Genomic DNA, 18,814 nt, shown 5'->3' on the forward strand with positions numbered 1-18,814 from the left:
AAACAAAAATGTGCACAAACGTTTTCTTCGCACGATGGAAATAATCAACAGAAGTTTTCACAAAATTGACGATAGTGAGTAGCAGCGAGTTAACGGAAAGGTACGACGTAAGGTGCGAGGCAGAGAATGAAAGTTGGTAGCAGATAAAGTGACAGCGCCCAGCAGACGAAATGTCAAAGATGATGATACTCTTTGCAAACGGTATCACAACCGAAGTAAAATGACTGCACATTCACAGTTCGATTGTTCAGTATTATACTGACTTCAAGTATTCGTTGCTTGTTAATAACGTAAATTACATAAAAAGAATCGAGTTCTTACGATGTTTGTGATTTCCACAACTGCCACTGAGATTCTTTCCGCGTATTCCTGATAGATGAGATTCAAATCAGCATATAGAGATTAGGATTTTCTAAGGATTCCCCTCGTCACTTGAAGAGAACTTGCAGTCACTGCCTTTAACAGACACTGCTGGACTGCGCAGCTGGACTTTACTCGTCTCGCTGCAGAAGAGACGTCAAAACTTTAACGTTAGTTTAATTTCTTTTGATATCTACCGACAACCCTTATCTAATTGTTAAAGCAACGTGAAAATAGTACATGCTTCGTTCACAGTTTATAAAATTAGGACGCAGACAAATTTTCCTTCAGTTCTTGAAATAAGACATTTATTTAGTTTTATGAAATGCATTCGTAGTGTGTGAATATGATTGTACGGCTATACGATTTACTAGTAACATACGAAAATACGTGTCGAACCGGGACACGGACCCGTATATTTCCACCCTTACGCGAACTGTCGCGTTAATTGCCTCGACCATCCGAGCTCATTCCCAGGACCGACTCCGTAAGTCCTAATACCGATATCCCGCAGAGATCGCATACTAATCTTGTAATGCTCGCACGGGGAGAGACATTGCCTTGCTCGTCAGATTGTCTTACTTTGGCATCAAATACAGTAGGGCAGTGTCCGTATTGTTCGATGCAGTGTTCCTTCGGATAAGTGTGTATGTCCGAAGGAACATTGCATCGAATCATACAGAAAATGTAAAGTACAGACACAGCCTTACGTTTGTTTGGAGTGTATTTTCTGCGATTGATAAAGCAGGAAACGACTTGGAGAGAAATCAGTGACATTAGGTGCAACAAAATCACATTTGAAGACCCCACGGCAAAAACGGGGTAAGTCCATTTCATTAATAACTTAGGAAATTCCAATGGCCAACCATTGGTACTACAACGCAGTTAAAATAACTTTCAAATAACATACCAAGGCACTGAGATACAAAGGGTTTTACTCGTAGCGGTAACGGAGAGGACGTTCCAAGTCGGTCTTTTCATGAGAAGAACGGAGCAAGTCCAAGCTTTGCTTCAATTGTTTGCAATACAACTGTTAGGTCGGTTGGGATGTGGCTGCAAACATGATCGATTGAATTTCTTACTGTGTTATATTTTCTCGTAATAGTGTTTAGTCTGAAGTGTGATAGTAGTGTGATCGTCTTAAGATCTTTAAAATGTGTGGATCGTCACTTGATGAAGATTAGATGCAATCTCATCTTCATCTTGATTAATAATCAAGCAGTTGAAAAGAGAAAAAGTTATGACAGAATGACATATGTTTGTTGGGCAAAAAGGAGTGACTTCAAATGGTCACTGTCTGCGTGTTTTATACAAATCGGCCGACCGCGGTGGTCTCGTGGTTCTAGGCGCGCAGTCCGGAACCGTGCGACTGCTACGGTCGCAGATTCTAATCCTGCCTCGGGCATGGATGTGTGTGATATCCTTAGGTTAGTTAGGTTTAAATAGTTCTAGGGGACTGATGACCACAGCAGTTGAGTCCCACAGTGCTCAGAGCCATTTGAACCATTTTTTAAACAAAGAAAGAGGACAGCTTATCTATTTGTTAGGTGACTTCCTTTTTAACCATCTTTATTTCGGTGATATTAATTGCTCGTAGGAAGCTTAAGCATGACGATTCCAGCGCCATAGATTGCTCTTTCCGACACATTGTAAGTAACAAACGAAATGACACCACCAGTGTAATTCCTGTTTGCCAAAAGGTCTTCATCGCTTTGCATCGAATTATTGTTTTGATTCTTCAACTTTCAAGAGTCCAACAGTGATGCAATATTTTATACTTACACTGAAGTTCTAAAGAAGCGAAGAAGTTGTTATTTTTTTCACTTTTACGAGAGTGAAATCCGTGATCCAAAAGCAAGGGTTCTTGTAATATTCTGTAATGTTCAGGAGAAAATAAGAACTATGTTGTTCGTAAAAAGCACTCCGTCTCCAGGCTACGAGTGGCTTACCGGGACCATCCGACCGCCGTGTCATCCTCAGAGGAGGATGCGGATGGGAGGGGTGTGGGGTCATCACACCGCTCTCCCGGTCGTTATGATAGTATTCTTGACCGAAGCCGCTACGGTTCGGTCGAGTAGCTCCTCAATTGGCATCACGAGGCTGAGTGCACCCCGAAAAATGGCAACAGCACATGGCGGCCCAGATGGTCAGCCATCCAAGTGCCGACCACGCCCGACAGCGCTTAACTTCGGTGATCTCAGGGGAACTGGTGTATCCACTGCGGCAAGGCCGTTGCATGTTGTTCATATAGCAGCGTTATTTCGTTCGTTCCATTAAGAGAATAGATAATGTCAAAATAGTACTTCTAATAAGAGGAAACTCTAACCTGGAATGTGATAAGAACTTTGGTCTGATAAAAAAGAAAGTTATTGCAGAGTTACCAAAATGCTTTTGAAACCGCAAGAAAGAATCCAATGAATTACAAAGTCATTTTTGTTCAATAAGAAAGTAGACGAGACTGAACGACTTCCTTAAAAGCATGTTACAAATCAAAGTGTTCTTTCAAGATATGACCGCTCAGAGGAGCTCTGGATGTGTAGAAAGATAAGCTCTACAAATACAGGATTCATTAGAACGGAGACCGAACATTAGTAAATTTGGAACAGTCTGTTGGTATATAAGTAGGTGTCGAGCCTGAATATCAACCGCAGGGACCTAAGGTTGCCAATGTCTTATGAAAAATGTGCAGACTTTCGAGAACAGTTTTGTGATCAACATATAAGGAATGTCTATTCCAGTCTACCACATAACAAATCAAAATCTATTATCAATAAATAGAAACTTCCAGTGCTAAATAACAGAAAGAAGAGACGAAAGCTCACCAAAAATTGGTGGTCTTATAACGTTCGTCTTGTGCATGTATTATGTTTTTTATTATACAATTCGAATTGTCATTTTTTAAGATGAACATCCTGTGCAGTCATTAAATTTGGCTTTATAATCTTTTGGTTACACTTGATTCCAGTATTTTATATATATTGTAATCTTTAAAGTTTAAATCTCTTCCCTTGAGAAACACACAAAATGCGGCTTACCACGTTTTTTCGTGGGCTCTTCATTTGTCTTTCTTGTAACAGTTCCGAAGAATGCTCTTATAATGCGGTTAGTTTACGTACAAATTCTCGCTGAAGACTGTTTCAGCAAGTCTCTCCAGTAGAGTGCTTGAATAGCGACCTCTTTCTGCGAGTGTTTTCCACTCAGCAGCCCTGGACATTTCCGTGACGTCCTGCCACAAGGGTAAACAAGTCTCTCACACATGACGTGTTGCTCTGTTGGCAGCTCGCTATATTCCCCACCGCACGTGTACTAGAAACTGCTCTTTCAAAGAAACAGCCTCAAGTAATGAAGACATGAGACGTTTTGTACCTAGCTTACAGCTTCTCCATGGTCTTCGTGTTTAAATCTGCAACCATACTCGACAGCCTACCTTTGGTTTTGTGCGGAAAATAAATCATTGTACGAACCTAAGTTTTCTTTCTTGTAGGGCTACCATTTTTACCTTCTGCTGCTGTTTTATGAGATAAGCCAGTGTATGACGTCGCTTTTGCCTAATTTTATATTCAAACACGCTGCTATGTAAAATTTTGATAGTAACGAGCACAGAATGAGATTTTCACTCTGCAGCGGAGTGTGCGCTGATATGAAACTTTCTGGCAGATTAAAACTGTGTGCCGGGCCGAGATTCGAATTAGGGACTTTTACCTTTCACGGGCAAGTGCTCTACGAACTGAGCTACCCAAGAACGACACACGGCCCGTCCTCACAGCTTCACTTCTGCCAGTACCTCGACTCCTACCTTCCAAACTTTACAGAAGTTCTCCTGTGAACCTTGCAGAATTAGGTCCCGATTTCGAGCCTCGGCCCGGCACACAGTTTTAATCTGCCAGGAAGTTTCAATAACGAGTACACTGCACGTGAAAACATTTCCTTCATTAAATTAAAGTAGCAGATTAGTCATAACTAATACGAGGGTTGTCCAGAAAGTAGGTTCCGATCGGTCGCGAAATGTAAACAACAGTGAAAACCAGAAACGATTTATTTGCAACAGTTAGGTACACCTTACAGCTACTTCTCCACATAGTCGCCGCTCCAACTTCGAGTTTTGTCGTAGTGTTGTATCAGCTTTCCATAACCTCGCCATAGAAAGCAGCCGCCTGTACTATCGGTCAGTTATCTGCATTGGTCTGCAGCTTGTTGTGTGTGGAAAAATTTTGTGTTCATAGCCGACTGTTCTTGTGAGCAGAGATGAGTATCAGAGGGAACCAATTATGGACTGTATTGTGGGTGATCAAACACTTCTCATCGGAAACGCTACAGGAACAGCTTCATTGCCCCTGCAGTGTGCCGCCGAGAACTGGCACGAAGAAGGAACCGCTCGACAGTTGTGTTACGTGGGCTGCATGACACAGGCGAAATCTCTAACCAGACCCTCTTACTCGGCGGGGTATGTTATTCCCTACTCATCTTTACATGCTCACTGTTCACTCAGAAATGAAAAGAGCGACGCGATACGATCGATGGGCATACTAGAGACACTGACGAGCACATCTGTGGAAAGCTTTGCCGGATTATCCCAGTGGTTTCCATTTCGCGACCAATTGGATTTTACTTTCTGTGCAGGACTCATACATCTTCTGTTTGCTGTGTTAACTTGTTCACTAATCGTTTATGCTCCTGTCCAACTTCTGACAGTTTCCACACCACTTCGTAGCCATCCCCCCTTACCACTGTGCAATTGTTGTATCTCTTAAGTTTACGTGACCGGAGCCACTACTATTCAGTCATATAGCTCCTCAATTGGCCTCACGCATACTAATTGCCACCATGCCCCGTAGCCAACCATCCGGTTTGAACGTCCGAACGCAATCCATTCAGTAGCTATGATGATTTTATTTCATATAGTAAAACAACACAATTGTTGTTGTTGTGGTCTTCAGTCCCGAGACTAGTTTGATGCAGCTCTCCATGCTACTCTATCCTTTGCAAGCTTCTTCATCTCCCAGTACCTACTGCAGCCTACATCCTTCTGAATCTGCTTAGTGTATTCATCTCTTGCTCTCCCTCTACGATTTTAACCCTCCACGCTGCCCTCCAATACTAAATTGGCGATCCCTTGATGCCTCAGAACATGTCCTACCAATCGATCCCTTCTTCTTGTCAAGTTGTGCCACAAACTTCTCTTCTCCCCAATCCTATTCAATACTCCTCATTAGTTATGTGATCTACCCATCTAATCTTCAGCATTCTTCTGTAGCACCACATTTCGAAAGCTTCTATTCTCTTCTTGTCTAAACTATTTATCGTCCATGTTTCACATGTTTCCATGTAGCACTCCATACAAATACTTTCAGAAACGACTTCCTGACACTTAAATAAATACTCGGTGTTAACAAATTTCTCTTTTTCAGAAACGTTTTCCTTGCCATTGCCAGTCTACAACTCGGTGTTAACAAATTTCTCTTCTTCAGAAACGCTTTCCTTGCCATTGCCAGTCTACATTTTATATCCTCTCTACTTCGACCATCATCAGTTATTTTGCTCCCCAAATAGCAGAACTCCTTTACTACTTTAAGTGTTTCATAACACAGGCCACCGATAATTTTTTTTTAAAAACTTTTTATACTTTGATAGCTGATATTTACTGATTTTTATGAGCTGGATCCAAATATAGCCTTAGGTTTTTTCTATCACCCATACTTTTCGAGCAATATGCTATTTATTATATAGAGTAAAAATCCAATGCTATACATTAAACGGTGAAATTAACGAAACACTTTGTTACACCCCCAATGAATGGCCCCAGCTGGATATGATATATGAGAAGAAACTTTTTGTACTCTCTTTCTCGCAGAAATGTGGTAGTTATGAAGAACAGTGGTGGTGTTACATAGTGTTCGCGTGATGTCCGTATGATGATTACTTGTTCGGTGCGCTAGTAACTGGACAGACTGGAAAAGATGTGATGTACTATCCACGATGTTTCAGACGCAGTGGAAGTTAAAGCAACAGTGTTTATATCCCTGTGACGTGGTGTCATTCATTTTTTACTAGATGAGGGAACAAAATGAGTACTGCACCACTGCGCGATTAAAAGCTGTGTCAATATTATGAGTTGAACACCAAGACAAGTGCTAGTGGTGTAAGCTATATACATGCCGTTGGAAGTTCGAGGGAACACGTTAGTTCATAAACCCGTGCTTTGCGGAGCAACAGTGATGTCATGTCCTCTCCTTCAGAAACTGCACGCATTTAGCGTACTTACGAATGTCAGGAAAATGGGGCGAGGAAAACGTCATTATTCGTCGCAGGTTCAGTAAGCTATAAGAGCCGATCACAAAGTTTGCACTTGAGAGCGTTACTATAGCACACACGAAATTTAGCGCGACTCCGATGCAGGTAAATAAGCACTGACATGTAGTCAAGGAATTAGCTTGGCATCCGCGTCTTAACGGCGCGTGTGTTATACGGAACCGGGAACTGTGCCAAAGTTATTACCAAAAGCGTCGAAACAGGACAAACGTGCTCGTCTGTCAAAAACTACCATTGTGGAATGGTGCGCCAAGTTCCGCACTGCTCGCGACACGACACAAGACGCCGGTGGAGCTAGGAGACCAGCCTCATAGCACAGAAGCTACCCCAACTCAAATGGGAGACTGTAAAGCAGTCGCCCTGTAATCCCGATATCTCCCCACGCGATTACAGCTCCTTCGGTCCCTCAAAAAGCCTTGAATTATCGAAGATCCCGTTGGAAGAGGATGGGGAGCACACAGTTACAGACTTCTTCACTCAGCAGGACGTGGAGTTTCACCAGAAGAGGAACCTTGAGTCTGAAGAATCGGTGAGGTGATTGCCTCAACTGTCAAGGCGACTTTTCCTGTTGGCATACCGATTCTGGGCTCTAAGGTCTTCGAATAGAAAGTTTTGTTCTTCCCTTATACAACCATCTGGTCATACTGAATGATATGACAACACATCGCTGTTGAGTATGAAACATTCGCTTAGGAGCCACATATAGAAAGCCAATCAAGATTTTGTCTTCGTCTGCCTCTGTAGAACGAAACATTCTCCGGCGCGTTACAACGGCCTGACCGCCGTTAGCCCCAATATACAGGATGATTTTGCTAAATGGTGACAAACTACTGGGAATGATCGCTGCGTGGATAGGGATCAAAAACGGCCATGTGGTCAGACAACCATAAAGTGTTGCAACGCCGGTACAGCCACTTTAAGATAGAGATAAAATATCTTTTACAGTGTAGGTTTCGGTCATTGAGCACAATTATGCAGTAATCACATTAACCTTCTTAACAAAGAGACGTCTACCCACACAGGAGGGGGAGGGGGGGGGGGTGGCAGGGTAACTCGCAGGAAGAGCACATATGCCCCGCCTGTGACACCATCTACATCTACATGGTTACTGTGCAATTCACTCTTAAGTGCCTAGCAGAGGGTTCATAGAACCATTTTCATACCACTTCTCTACCATTCCACTCTCGAATGGCGGGTGGGAAAAAGGAACACCTAAACCTTTCCGGTCGAGCTCTGATTTCTCTTATTTTATTGTAATGATCATATTCTCCCTACGTAGTTGGGTGTCAACAAAATATTCTCGCATTCGGAAGAGAAAGTTGGTTATTGAAATTTCGTAAATACATCTCGCCGCAAAGGAAACCACCTTTGTTTCAGTGACTGCTACCCCAATTCGCGTATCATATCAGTGACACTATGACCCATACTGCGCGATAGCTCGAAACGAGCTGCCCCTCTTTGCACTTTTTCGATGTCCTCCGTCAATCCCACCTGGTAAGGATCCGATACCCCGCAGCAATATTCCACCAGAGAACGGACAATTGTAATGTAGGCTCTCTCTGTAGTAGGTTTCTCGCATCTCCAAAGTGTTCTGGTAACAAAGCGCAGTCTTTGCTTCGCCTTCCTCACAATATTATCTTTGTGGTCTTTCCAATTAAGTTGCTCGTAGTTGTAATTACTAGGTATTTAGTCGAATTGACAGCCCTTAGATTTTTGCGATTTATCGTATACCCAAAATTTATCGGATTTCTTTTAGTACCCATGTGGATTACCTCGCACTTTTCTTTGTTTAGTGTGCCACTTTTCGCGCCAAACAGAAATTCTCTCCAGATCATTTTGTACTTGGAATTGATCGTTTGATGATTTTACTAGACGGTAAATTACAGCGTCATCTGCAAACAGTCTAAGGGGGCTGCTCAGATTATCACCTAGATCATTAATGTGATTCGGAAACAGCGGAGGGCCTATGACACAACCTTGCGGAACGCCAGATATCACTTCTACTCTACTCGATTATTTATCGTCGATTTACCGTCTATCACTACGAACTGTGACCTCTCTGAGCAGAAATCATGAATCCAGCCACACATCTGAGACGATACTCCATATGCACGCAGTTTTATTAATAGTCGCTTGTGAGGAATTGGTATGAAAAGCCTTCTGGAAATCTAAGAATATGGAATCGATCTGAGATCCCTTGTCGACAGCACTCATTACTTCATGGGATTAGAGAGCTAGCTGTCTGCACAAGAACGATATTTTCTGAATCCTTTGTGGAAGGATGACTGGTCACACGAGGCAGTAGGCAACAACCCCTATACATTCGGGCTCAACTGGTGTTCATGGTTCGCTGTCATCGTACCATGGGGTTTCTCCATAGCTCACAGGCGGCAGTCGTGGGGGTTCACGGTACCGCACCTCGTGCAAGTAGCCTCATCTGTGGATGTGACAGATGACAGAAATCCCAGCACCGTGGTGGTCTGTGTGACCAACCAGCGACAAAACCGTCGCCGCGGAGGCAAATTCGTGGGTGATACGGCCTGCACTGTCGTGGAGACGGTTCTGCACAATCGTCTGGCTGACCCCAGGCTGAAGGGTCACCTAACTGTTTATGGAAACGAGGTCAGCATCGGAGATCTTTTATGTTTTATAGCTTTACCAACCATGCAACACATATTCGCCCTTATAGACGAACTGTCTTTCTTGTCTCTTATCTTCTCAGCGCTTGTTTCCTGCAATTTGCCCCATTTAAACAAATCACCAGGTATACATTTAGTCACCGACATAGCTTAAATCAACATCTTCTTTCATGTTCAGGTTGTGGTTCGAAACATCCTCAAAGGGTCACAGGACCACCTTTGGCCCGAATTACATCTTCTACGAACTACGGGTTGAACACCACATCGGAGGCGTTGACGCCTTTCATCAATGAAAAAATTTAAAATCAAAGCTCGTCGGGACACAGTACATGGCTCCAGTCTCATGTTCTATCCAGATGCTGTGTTATTTGGCCTATTGAAGGTGCGCATTTATATGACTTCCAGTGACATTTAGCACCTCTACTGTGCACAGTAACTCCCATTCTTTGACTTCAGGGATAAAACGGCTGCCCGCATCTTTGCTCCCAGGCAGATGGAGCACAATGTTTTTCTTAGGACACCTTACGGCCGGCCAAGGTGGCCGAGAGGTTCTAGGCGCTACAGTCTGGAACCACGCGGCCGCTACGGTCAAACGTTCAAATCCTGCCTCGGGCATGGACGTGTGTGATGTCCTTAGGTTAGTTAGGTTTAAGTAGTTTTAAGTTCTAGGGGACTGATGACCTCACCTGTTAAGTCCCGTAGTGCTCAGAGCCATTTGAACCATTTGACACCTTACGTTCCTTGCCTTTTTAACGTTCCCTTTGTATCTGACCTTGCCAAAACACCTACCAGACACGTCAGTCACTGAAAGGATATCTTCAGATTCACTATTGGAGTCGTGTTCATCAAGTGGAGGGGAATTCACTGAAACACATTGTCGTCATTCTCTGAAGGACTGCTTTGTTTAGAACACTCGTCATCACTATTTTCTTCAGGCCTGTTGTTTTCAGTCGTTACTGAAACACACTTTACTACGTTCCCAGTTGGGCTACTTTCCTTATTACACTCGTCATCACTACAGAAGAATACTGAAGATAAGGTGGATAGATCACGTAACTAATGAGGAGGTATTGAATAGGATTGGGGAGAAGAGAAGTTTGTGGCACAACTTGACTAGAAGAAGGGATCGGTTGGTAGGACATGTTTTAAGGCATCAAGGGATCACAAATTTAGCATTGGAGGGCAGCGTGGAGGGTAAAAATCTTAGAGGGAGACCGAGAGATGAGTACACTAAGCAGATTCAGAAGGATGTAGGTTGCAGTAAGTACTGGCAGATGAAGCAGCTTGCACAGGATAGAGTAGCATGGAGAGCTGCATCAAACCAGTCTCAGGACTGAAGACAACAACAACAACAACATCACTACCTCTTTCGGGTCGCCGTCATGTGTGACCGAGCGGTTCTAGGCGCTTCAGTCTGGAACCGCGCGACCGCTACGGTCGCAGGTTCGAATCCTGCCTCGGGCGTGGTTGTGTGTGATGTCCTTAGGTTAGTTAGGTTTAAGTAGTTCTAAGTCCTAGGGGACGGATGACCTCAGATGTTAAGACCCATAGAGGTCAGAGCCATTTGAACCTCTTTCGCGTCTGTTGTTTTCAATTACTCCATTTAGGTCACTGTCTGAAAATCCGTCACTTCTGTCAGAGTAACTGATTTCAGTAATAGTTCCAAAACATCATTCTCATTCTGTGGTCGTGAGCATTCCTTTGTTTGCTAAGCGCTACGCATTTTGCGCAGCTGGAACAATAGCATTAATTCCATTTGGGCACCGTATCTGGTACAAAAACTGATGTTTTACAGTTCATATGGTGTAATCCCCTATTTATTTGACACTTATTTAAACAGGTTAAAATAGCATACATTCCAATGGTGACTTCGAAATAAGTGCATTTTCACTGACACTATCCTGGGGTGCAGCAGTATCCCAACAAACTGGAATATCACCTCTCTAGCGAAGCTTACAGGGGAAACAATCTGGATGATTGACTGTTCTGGCCTTATAACGTCAACCAAAACGGCCCTGCTGTGCTGCAAACCGCTGAAAGCAAGGGGAAACTACAGCCGTAATTTTTTACCCAGGGCATGCAATTGCACTGTATGGTTAAATGATGATGGCATCCTCTTCGGAAAAATATTTTGGAGGTAAAATAGTCCCCCAATAGGATCTCCGGTCGGGGACTACTCAGGAAGACCTCGTTATCAGGAGAAAGAAAACTAGCGTTCTACGGTTAGGAGCGTGGAATGTCACATCCCTTAATCTGGCAGGCAGGTTAAAAATTAAAAAATGGAAATGGGAAGGTTACAGCTAGATATAGTGAGAATTAGTGAAGTTTGTTGGCAGGAGGAACAGGACTTCTGGTGAGCTGAATACTGAGATATAAATACAAAATCAAACAGGCGTAATGCAGGAGTACGTTTAATAGTGACTAAGAAAATAGGAACGCGGTGAAGCTACTATGAACACATGGTGAACGGATTATTGTAGCCAAGATAGACACGAAGCCCACATCCGCTATAGCAGTACAAGTTAATATCTCATCCTTCTCTGCAGAAGATGAAGAGATAGAAGAAATGTATGATGAGATAAAAAAAATTATTCAGATAGCTAAGTGGGACGAAAATTTAAAAGTCATCGGTGACTGGAATTCGATAGCAGGAAAAGGAAGGGAAGATAGTAAGTGAATATGGACTGGGGGAAAGGAATGAAAAAGGAATGATAGCCAACACATAACATAGCTTAAGAATTATGAAAGAAGGTTGTAAACGTAGAAGAGACCTGGTCGCACAGCAAAGTTTCAGACTGATTATTTAATGGTAAAACAGAGATTTCAGAAAATGATCTTGAAATGTAAGACATTTCCAGGTGCAGATGTAAAGTCTGACCACAATTTATTGGTTATGAACTGTAAATTACAACTGAAGAAACTGCAAAAGGCAAGAATTTAAAGAGATAGGATCTGGCTATAGTGAAAGTATGAGAAGCTGTAGAGAGTTTCAGGGGGAGCGTGGACAAGAACAGAGGAAAGGAATACGTAGAATAAGAGTGGGTGGATTTGAAAGATGAAATGATGAAGGCTGCAGAGGAGCAAGTAGGTAAAAAGACGAGGGCTCGTAGAAGTCCACCGGGAACAAAAGAGAAAATATAAAAATGTAAGGATTGAGAACCGTATAACACTAGGGAAAAGATAAATGGCGCCTACAGAAAGACACCTTTGGAGAAGAAAGAACCACCTGTACGAAAATCAAGAACTCAGAGGGAAAACCAGTCCTAAGAAAAGAAGGGGAAGCAGGAAAATGAAAGGAGTATATAGAATGTCTACACAAGGGAGATGTACTTGAGGGCAATATTTTGAAAATGGAAAGGACGTAAATAAAGATGAGATGGGAGATTTGATGCTGCGTGAGGACTTTGATACAGCACTGAAAGACATGTACTGAAAGTCGAAACAATGCCACGGGAATAGACAACATTTCGTTAAAACTACTGATAGCGTTGGGAGACCCAGCCATGACAAAAATTCTTCCATCTGGTGAGCAAAATGTGTGAGACAGGCGAAATACGCTCCGACATCAAGAAGAATATAGTAATTCGAATTGTAAAAAAGCAAGTGCTGACAGATGTGAAAATTACCAAACAGTTAGTTAATTAAGTGATGGTTGCATAATATTAAAATCTATTCTTTATAAAAGAATGGAAGAACTAGGAGAAGCTGACTTCGGGGATGATCATTTGGATTCCTGAGAAACGTACGAACACGCGAGCAATGCTGACCCTACGAGTTCTCACAGAAAGTAGGATAAGGAAACGCAAACTTAAGTTTAAGCATTTGTAGATTTAGAGCAAGCTTTTGAGAATGTTGACTGGAATATTCTCTTTAAAATTCTGTAGGTGGACGGGGTAAAATACAGGGAGAGAAAGGCTATTTACAATTTGTACAGAAACCTGATGGCAGTTACAAGAGTTGAGGGGCATGAAAGGGAAGCAGTGATTGAGAAGGGAGTGAGACTAGGTTTTAGTCTATCCCAGATATTATTCAATGTGTATATTGAGGAAGCGACAGAGGAAGAAAACAATAACAACATTGAAGCTTTACTGATGACATTATGGTTCTGTCAGAGTTAGAAAAGGACTTGGAAGAGCAGTTGAATGGAATGGGCAGTGTCTTGAAAGGAGAATATGCGATGAACATCAACAAAAGCAAATCAGGGATAATGGAACGTAGTCGACTTAAATCAGGTGATTTTGAGTGAATTAGATTAGGAAATGAGCCACTTAAATTAGTAAAGGAGTTTTGCTGTTTGGGCAGCAAAATAACTGATCGTGGTTAAAGTAGAGAGGATATAAAATGTAGACTGCTAATGGAAACAAATGCAATTCTGAAGAAGAGAAATACGTTAACATAGAGTATAGATTTAAGTGTCAGGAAGTCTTTTATGAAAGTATTTGTATGGAGTGTTGCCATGTACAGAAGTGAAACATGGACTATAGACAGTTTAGGTAATGAGAGAGCAGAAGGATGTAGGGTGCAGTTGTTACTTGGAGAGAAAGAGCCTTGCACAGGATAGAGTAGCATGGTGAGCTGCATCAAACCAGTCTTTGGACTGAAGACCACAACTAAAACATCAACAACAACTGAGGTTCATAACTCAGCTAGTATAGTTAACAACTTGAAATTCAAGGAAAATGGTATGTGGAAGTACAAGTTGTTAAGATAAGCTGTGATATATGCATACCGTGTAGGGCTTAAGGATTAAGTTCGATCTTCATCTAAGCTCAGTTTCTTCTGTCGTTTTCTTTTTATTCGTGGTCTTTATGTTAATCCAGACAAGGGCTCACTTAAACCTTATTTGTGAAAAAACCAGATTCGAGTGCTGCGTATTTAATCAAGAGAGCACATGAACTACCTTCCGAGAGCAACAGCATTTCCTAATTTTTAAAGAAGTTTTCAGCTAAATAGTGAGAGAGTGAGTTACAGTGGATCTTCAAGACATATGTTGTGCTACAACGACTTCGATTCTATGACTTTGGTTAAGTATTATAGAACACAGTGTGCAAGTCCATTTGCCCTGCACGTATCTTTCTAATAAGGAATGATATATTAGCTCTGATAGCTTAGATTTTTATCCCTTGGCCGTTTATATATGATAATTACCCCTTTAATATTCCGTTGTGGCATGACAAAGTAGGTTCACTGCAGCATATTCATTCTCAATAGTCAGATCAAATGGTTCAAGTGGCTCTGAGCAACAGGGGATTTAATTTCTGAGGTCATCGGTCCCCTAGAACTTAGAACTACTTAAACCTAACTAACCTAAGGACATCACACACATCCATATCCGAGGCAGGATTCGAACCTGTCCCCCCCAGGGGCTCAGCATTCACTTGCTGAGTACGGGCTTGGCGACCCCGGGGTCCTGAGCTGGGGACTGGTCTGCGCCGCCAGTGTCCTGTCACCGTAACCCCCGGACATGCTTCAGCGACCACCGTACGGCGCGGCGGTGAAATGTTGTGTGCTGCGGGGAATGGTAATCTTGGCTTGACCGCCTGGATTGCGAGGAAGGCCAACCTCTATAAAAACCCCTCAATCTTTCGGTGTGCTCCGCGCCTAGAAGATGCATGGCTGTTGGGGTGGAACAGTCGCAAGCGGGCAACCGCTGGGGCACCTGCCGCACCCCAGTTGTATAAGGCTTACTCAGGCACGCGGGGCTCTGTCTGAGCGGACTTTTAGTTCCCTAGCTGCTCGTGGGACCGCAATGGACCCTTCGACCTCTACATTTCCCCCTACCAGTGGCTTGGGTGGGCCGCTGGTAGGAAAACACACCCAATCGAAAAAGCGGCTACGCGCTGCGAGTCCTCCAGCGCCTGGTGTTGCTAGAGATTTAACAGAATGTAGTAACGGAGCACATGCTGATAATCAGAATGTGTTTTTGATTATTAAAAGGAAGGAGGGTAGCTTTGAGAGGGTTTCTCCCTTTTACATCCACAAGGGTCTTGAGGGAATTGCAGGAACACTGAAATCTGTAAAGCGACTGCGCAATGGGACTCTGTTAGTTGAAACTTCTAGTTCCCGTCAAGTCGCTGCCCTTCGGAAAGCAAATTGTCTAGGAGAGTACGCTGTCGAGACCGAGCTCCACTCCACTTTGAACTATAGTAAGGGTGTTGTGACGTGTAGGGACTTGGTGGATATCCCCATAGACGTGCTAAAATCTGAGTGGGCTGACGAAGGAATTGTTGACGTGCAGCACATTATGAAACGAGTCAATGGGGACCTCGTCAAATCTGACTCGTTCATTCTCACATTCAGTTGCCCGAGACTCCCGGAGCATGTTAAAGGGGGGTTCTTACGTTTGCCCGTACGGCCATATTTCCCCAACCCAATGCGCTGTTTTAAATGTCAGCGCTTTGGGCATACTACGTTGGGGTGCAATGGGATAGCCACTTGTGGTAAATGTGGTCAGCCTGCCCATGACGGAGCCGATTGTTCATCGCCTGTGAAGTGCGTGAATTGCTCTGGGATTCACCCTCTCTGGAGCCGGATCTGCCCCATCTATCTCGAAGAGCGGAAGGTACAGGAGATTAAAACATCTAAGCGCATCCCCTATGGTGAGGCCAAGAAGATCTTTAAGGCCATGCAACCTCCTGCGTTTTCCACATCTTTCGCTTCCGCTCTCAAAAAACCGGTACAACTGGCCACTGTTGCTACACAAACGGAGGTTGCTAGTGTTAGCACTAAAACCTGCGCTTGCCAGTGCACTTGTGCTGCTGCGGTTGTTTTGCAATCTGCGGCTCTCCCCGCTACATCGGACAAGGCCGTGGTTGCTGACATTGAGGTACTTCCAGCCTCCCCCCCTATGGCGCCTTCTGCCCAGGCGAGTCAACCTCCAACTGTTGACAAGGCTCTGCATTCCAAGCCCCCCAAGACAAAGCCTCAGAAGATGAAGGTTTTGCCATCTGAGGAGACTAGTCAGCGTCGGTCCGATGACGAGGCCATCGTACTGTCTGACATCTCCCGTGGGTCGTCATCGGAGCTTATGGACATTGATGTCGACCGGGGGCGATCTTCTCGCCCCAGGAATAAATCTCCGGCCAGTACGGTCTCTCCTCCAAAGCACAGAGGCAGGGTGAAAGTTCAGCCACCCTGATCACTGGCACCCATATTACAGTGGAACCTGAATGGTTTCAGGACGCATGTGGCCGAATTACAACTCCTTATACGAGAGTGCCCCTTGTGCTTATGTATCCAAGAGACACATTTTCGGGCCACTGATTCTCCTTCTTTACGCGGCTATACCGCATATCGAAAAGATGATCTGACGGGGCAAAGGGCAAAGGGTGGTGTTGCGGTTTTTGTCCGTGACGTGCACCCCTCATCTGAGCTCCCTCTCGTCACCGACTTGCAAGCAGTTGCAGTTGACATTCTTGTGGGTCGGAAGCTCACAGTCTGTTCTGTTTATTTACCACCTCCGGATGCGATAGACTCTGAGGCTCTCACGGACCTTCTTAGCCAACTCCCTCGCCCATTTCTTCTTCTGGGGGACTTCAACGCTCATAATGTCTTATGGGGCTCTCCGACTACTTGCCCCAGGGGTCGCATTCTGGAAAGCGTCATGATGTCTGAAGAACTGTGCCTCCTCAACTCTGGTGCTCCCACTCATTTCTGTACTGCTTCCGGATCGTCATCGGCTATTGACCTTTCCTTTTGCTCTCCAGCACTCGCGGATTCTGCTCTGTGGGAGGCTGCAGCTGACCTCCATTCTAGTGACCACTTCCCCCTCTGGATTCGCCTCCTGGATGAGGCTGTGGCATTACCAGTGCCGCCCAGTGGCACCTTTGCAGAGCTGACTGGACACTTTTCAGCCAACTGGCTGTTTTGGAACACCGTGCCGGCGTCCACGAATGGGTAGACCATGTTGCAGCCGTGATCTCTCATGCTGCTGAATTGTCAATCCCACGGTCATCCGGTCATCCCAAGAGGCGTCCTGTCCCTTGGTGGACCACTGAGTGCCACTCAACCATCCGCGCCCGCCGTGCAGCACTGCGCCGCTTCAAGTGCCGTCCCTCAGCTGACAATCTTGCGGCCTTTCGGGTGGCAAGGGCCAGAGCGCGGCGAGTGATTAAAGAGAGCAAACGACGGTCATGGCAATCGTTCTTGAATTCCATCTCTCGCTCCACTAGTTCTACGAAAGTATGGGAAGCCATCAGGAGGATTTCCGGGAAACTCAGCCAGCTACCTGTCACGGCATTGCTGCATCAGGGATGTCTCCTCACGGCGCCGAGAGACATTGCCCAGACACTGGCCATGCATTTTGCGGAATCTACCGCCACTATTAACTGTGATCCAGATTTCTGCCGCTACCGCACTGCCGTCGAAAGGGGTCACTTGGACTTCCGGTCTCTAAATTCTGAACCCTATAACTGCCCCTTCACAATGTGGGAACTGGATTCTGCGCTGTCTGTGGCTCATGATACTGTTCCTGGTCATGATCAAATCCGGTACAGCATGCTGCGGCACCTGTTGCTGCCATCCAAGGAAGTTCTCCTGAACTGTTTATCTGGCACGTACCCTGACTCGTGGAGGGAGGCAATTTTGATTCCCCTCCTCAAACCAGGGAAGGACCGAACGCATCCCAGTAGTTATCGGAGTATTGCCTTGACGAGCTGTGTTGGGAAGACGTTGGAACGCATGGTCAACCGCCGCCTGGTTTGGCTGCTCGAGACCAGGCAGCTCCTTAGCCCCTCTCAGTGTGGCTTTCGGAGATGTCGTTCCACTATAGACAACTTGACCCTGCTTGAGGCCGCCATCCAGCAGGCCTTTCTACGTAACTAGCATTGTCTAGGGGTCTTCTTTGACATTAATAAGGCGTATGACACTACTTGGCGCCGCCTTATCCTCAATCAACTCCATGAGTGGGGCTTTCGTGGCCGTCTCCCCATCTTCATTCGGTCCTTTCTTTCTCACCGCCTCTTTCGGTATCGGGTTGGTAATGTGCTATCGGATTTGTACGTGCAGGAGAATGGTGTTCCTCAGGGCAGCGTTTTAAGTGTCACCCTCTTTGCCGTTGCTATTAACAGTATCACGTCCACTATCCGGAGTCCTGCCCAATGCTCCTTGTTTGTGGACGATTTTGCTGTTTTCTGTTCTTCCTCCAGTCTTGTCAGTGCTAGTCGGCAGTTACAGCTTACGATAAAGCGCTTAGAGGCATGGACTGCAAAGACGGGTTTTACCTTTTCTGCAGACAAATCTGTGTGTGATCATTTTAATCGTTCTCGGCGTCTTTTTACCTCCCCTGAATTGCGTCTGAGGGACACCGTTCTTCCTTTTAGAGACACTGTGAGGTTCCTGGGACTCACTTTTGATTCCAAGTTGTCGTTGTTGCCTCACCTTAAAGACCTCAAGGTGCGGGCCCTGAAGGCACTGAATATTTTGAAGTGTCTGAGCCATCGGTCCTGGGAGCAGATCGGGCGCGTCTGCTGCAGTTTTATAGAGCTTTCGTCCGATCGCGTCTTGAC

General features: G+C 44.7%; 1 protein-coding gene and 1 pseudogene across 1 annotated transcript in view; both read right to left on the minus strand.

Annotated features, from left to right (window-relative positions):
• The window catches only part of LOC126335434 (ras-like protein family member 11B), a 355,291-nt gene that overhangs the window by 196,242 nt on the left and 140,235 nt on the right, over positions 1–18,814 (minus strand). The gene's annotated exons all lie outside the window — the stretch shown is intronic.
• Positions 2,480–2,597, minus strand: LOC126337324 (5S ribosomal RNA; annotated as a pseudogene).

The sequence above is a fragment of the Schistocerca gregaria genome, chromosome 2, assembly GCF_023897955.1.
Source record: "Schistocerca gregaria isolate iqSchGreg1 chromosome 2, iqSchGreg1.2, whole genome shotgun sequence".
NCBI lineage: Eukaryota > Metazoa > Arthropoda > Insecta > Orthoptera > Acrididae > Schistocerca > Schistocerca gregaria.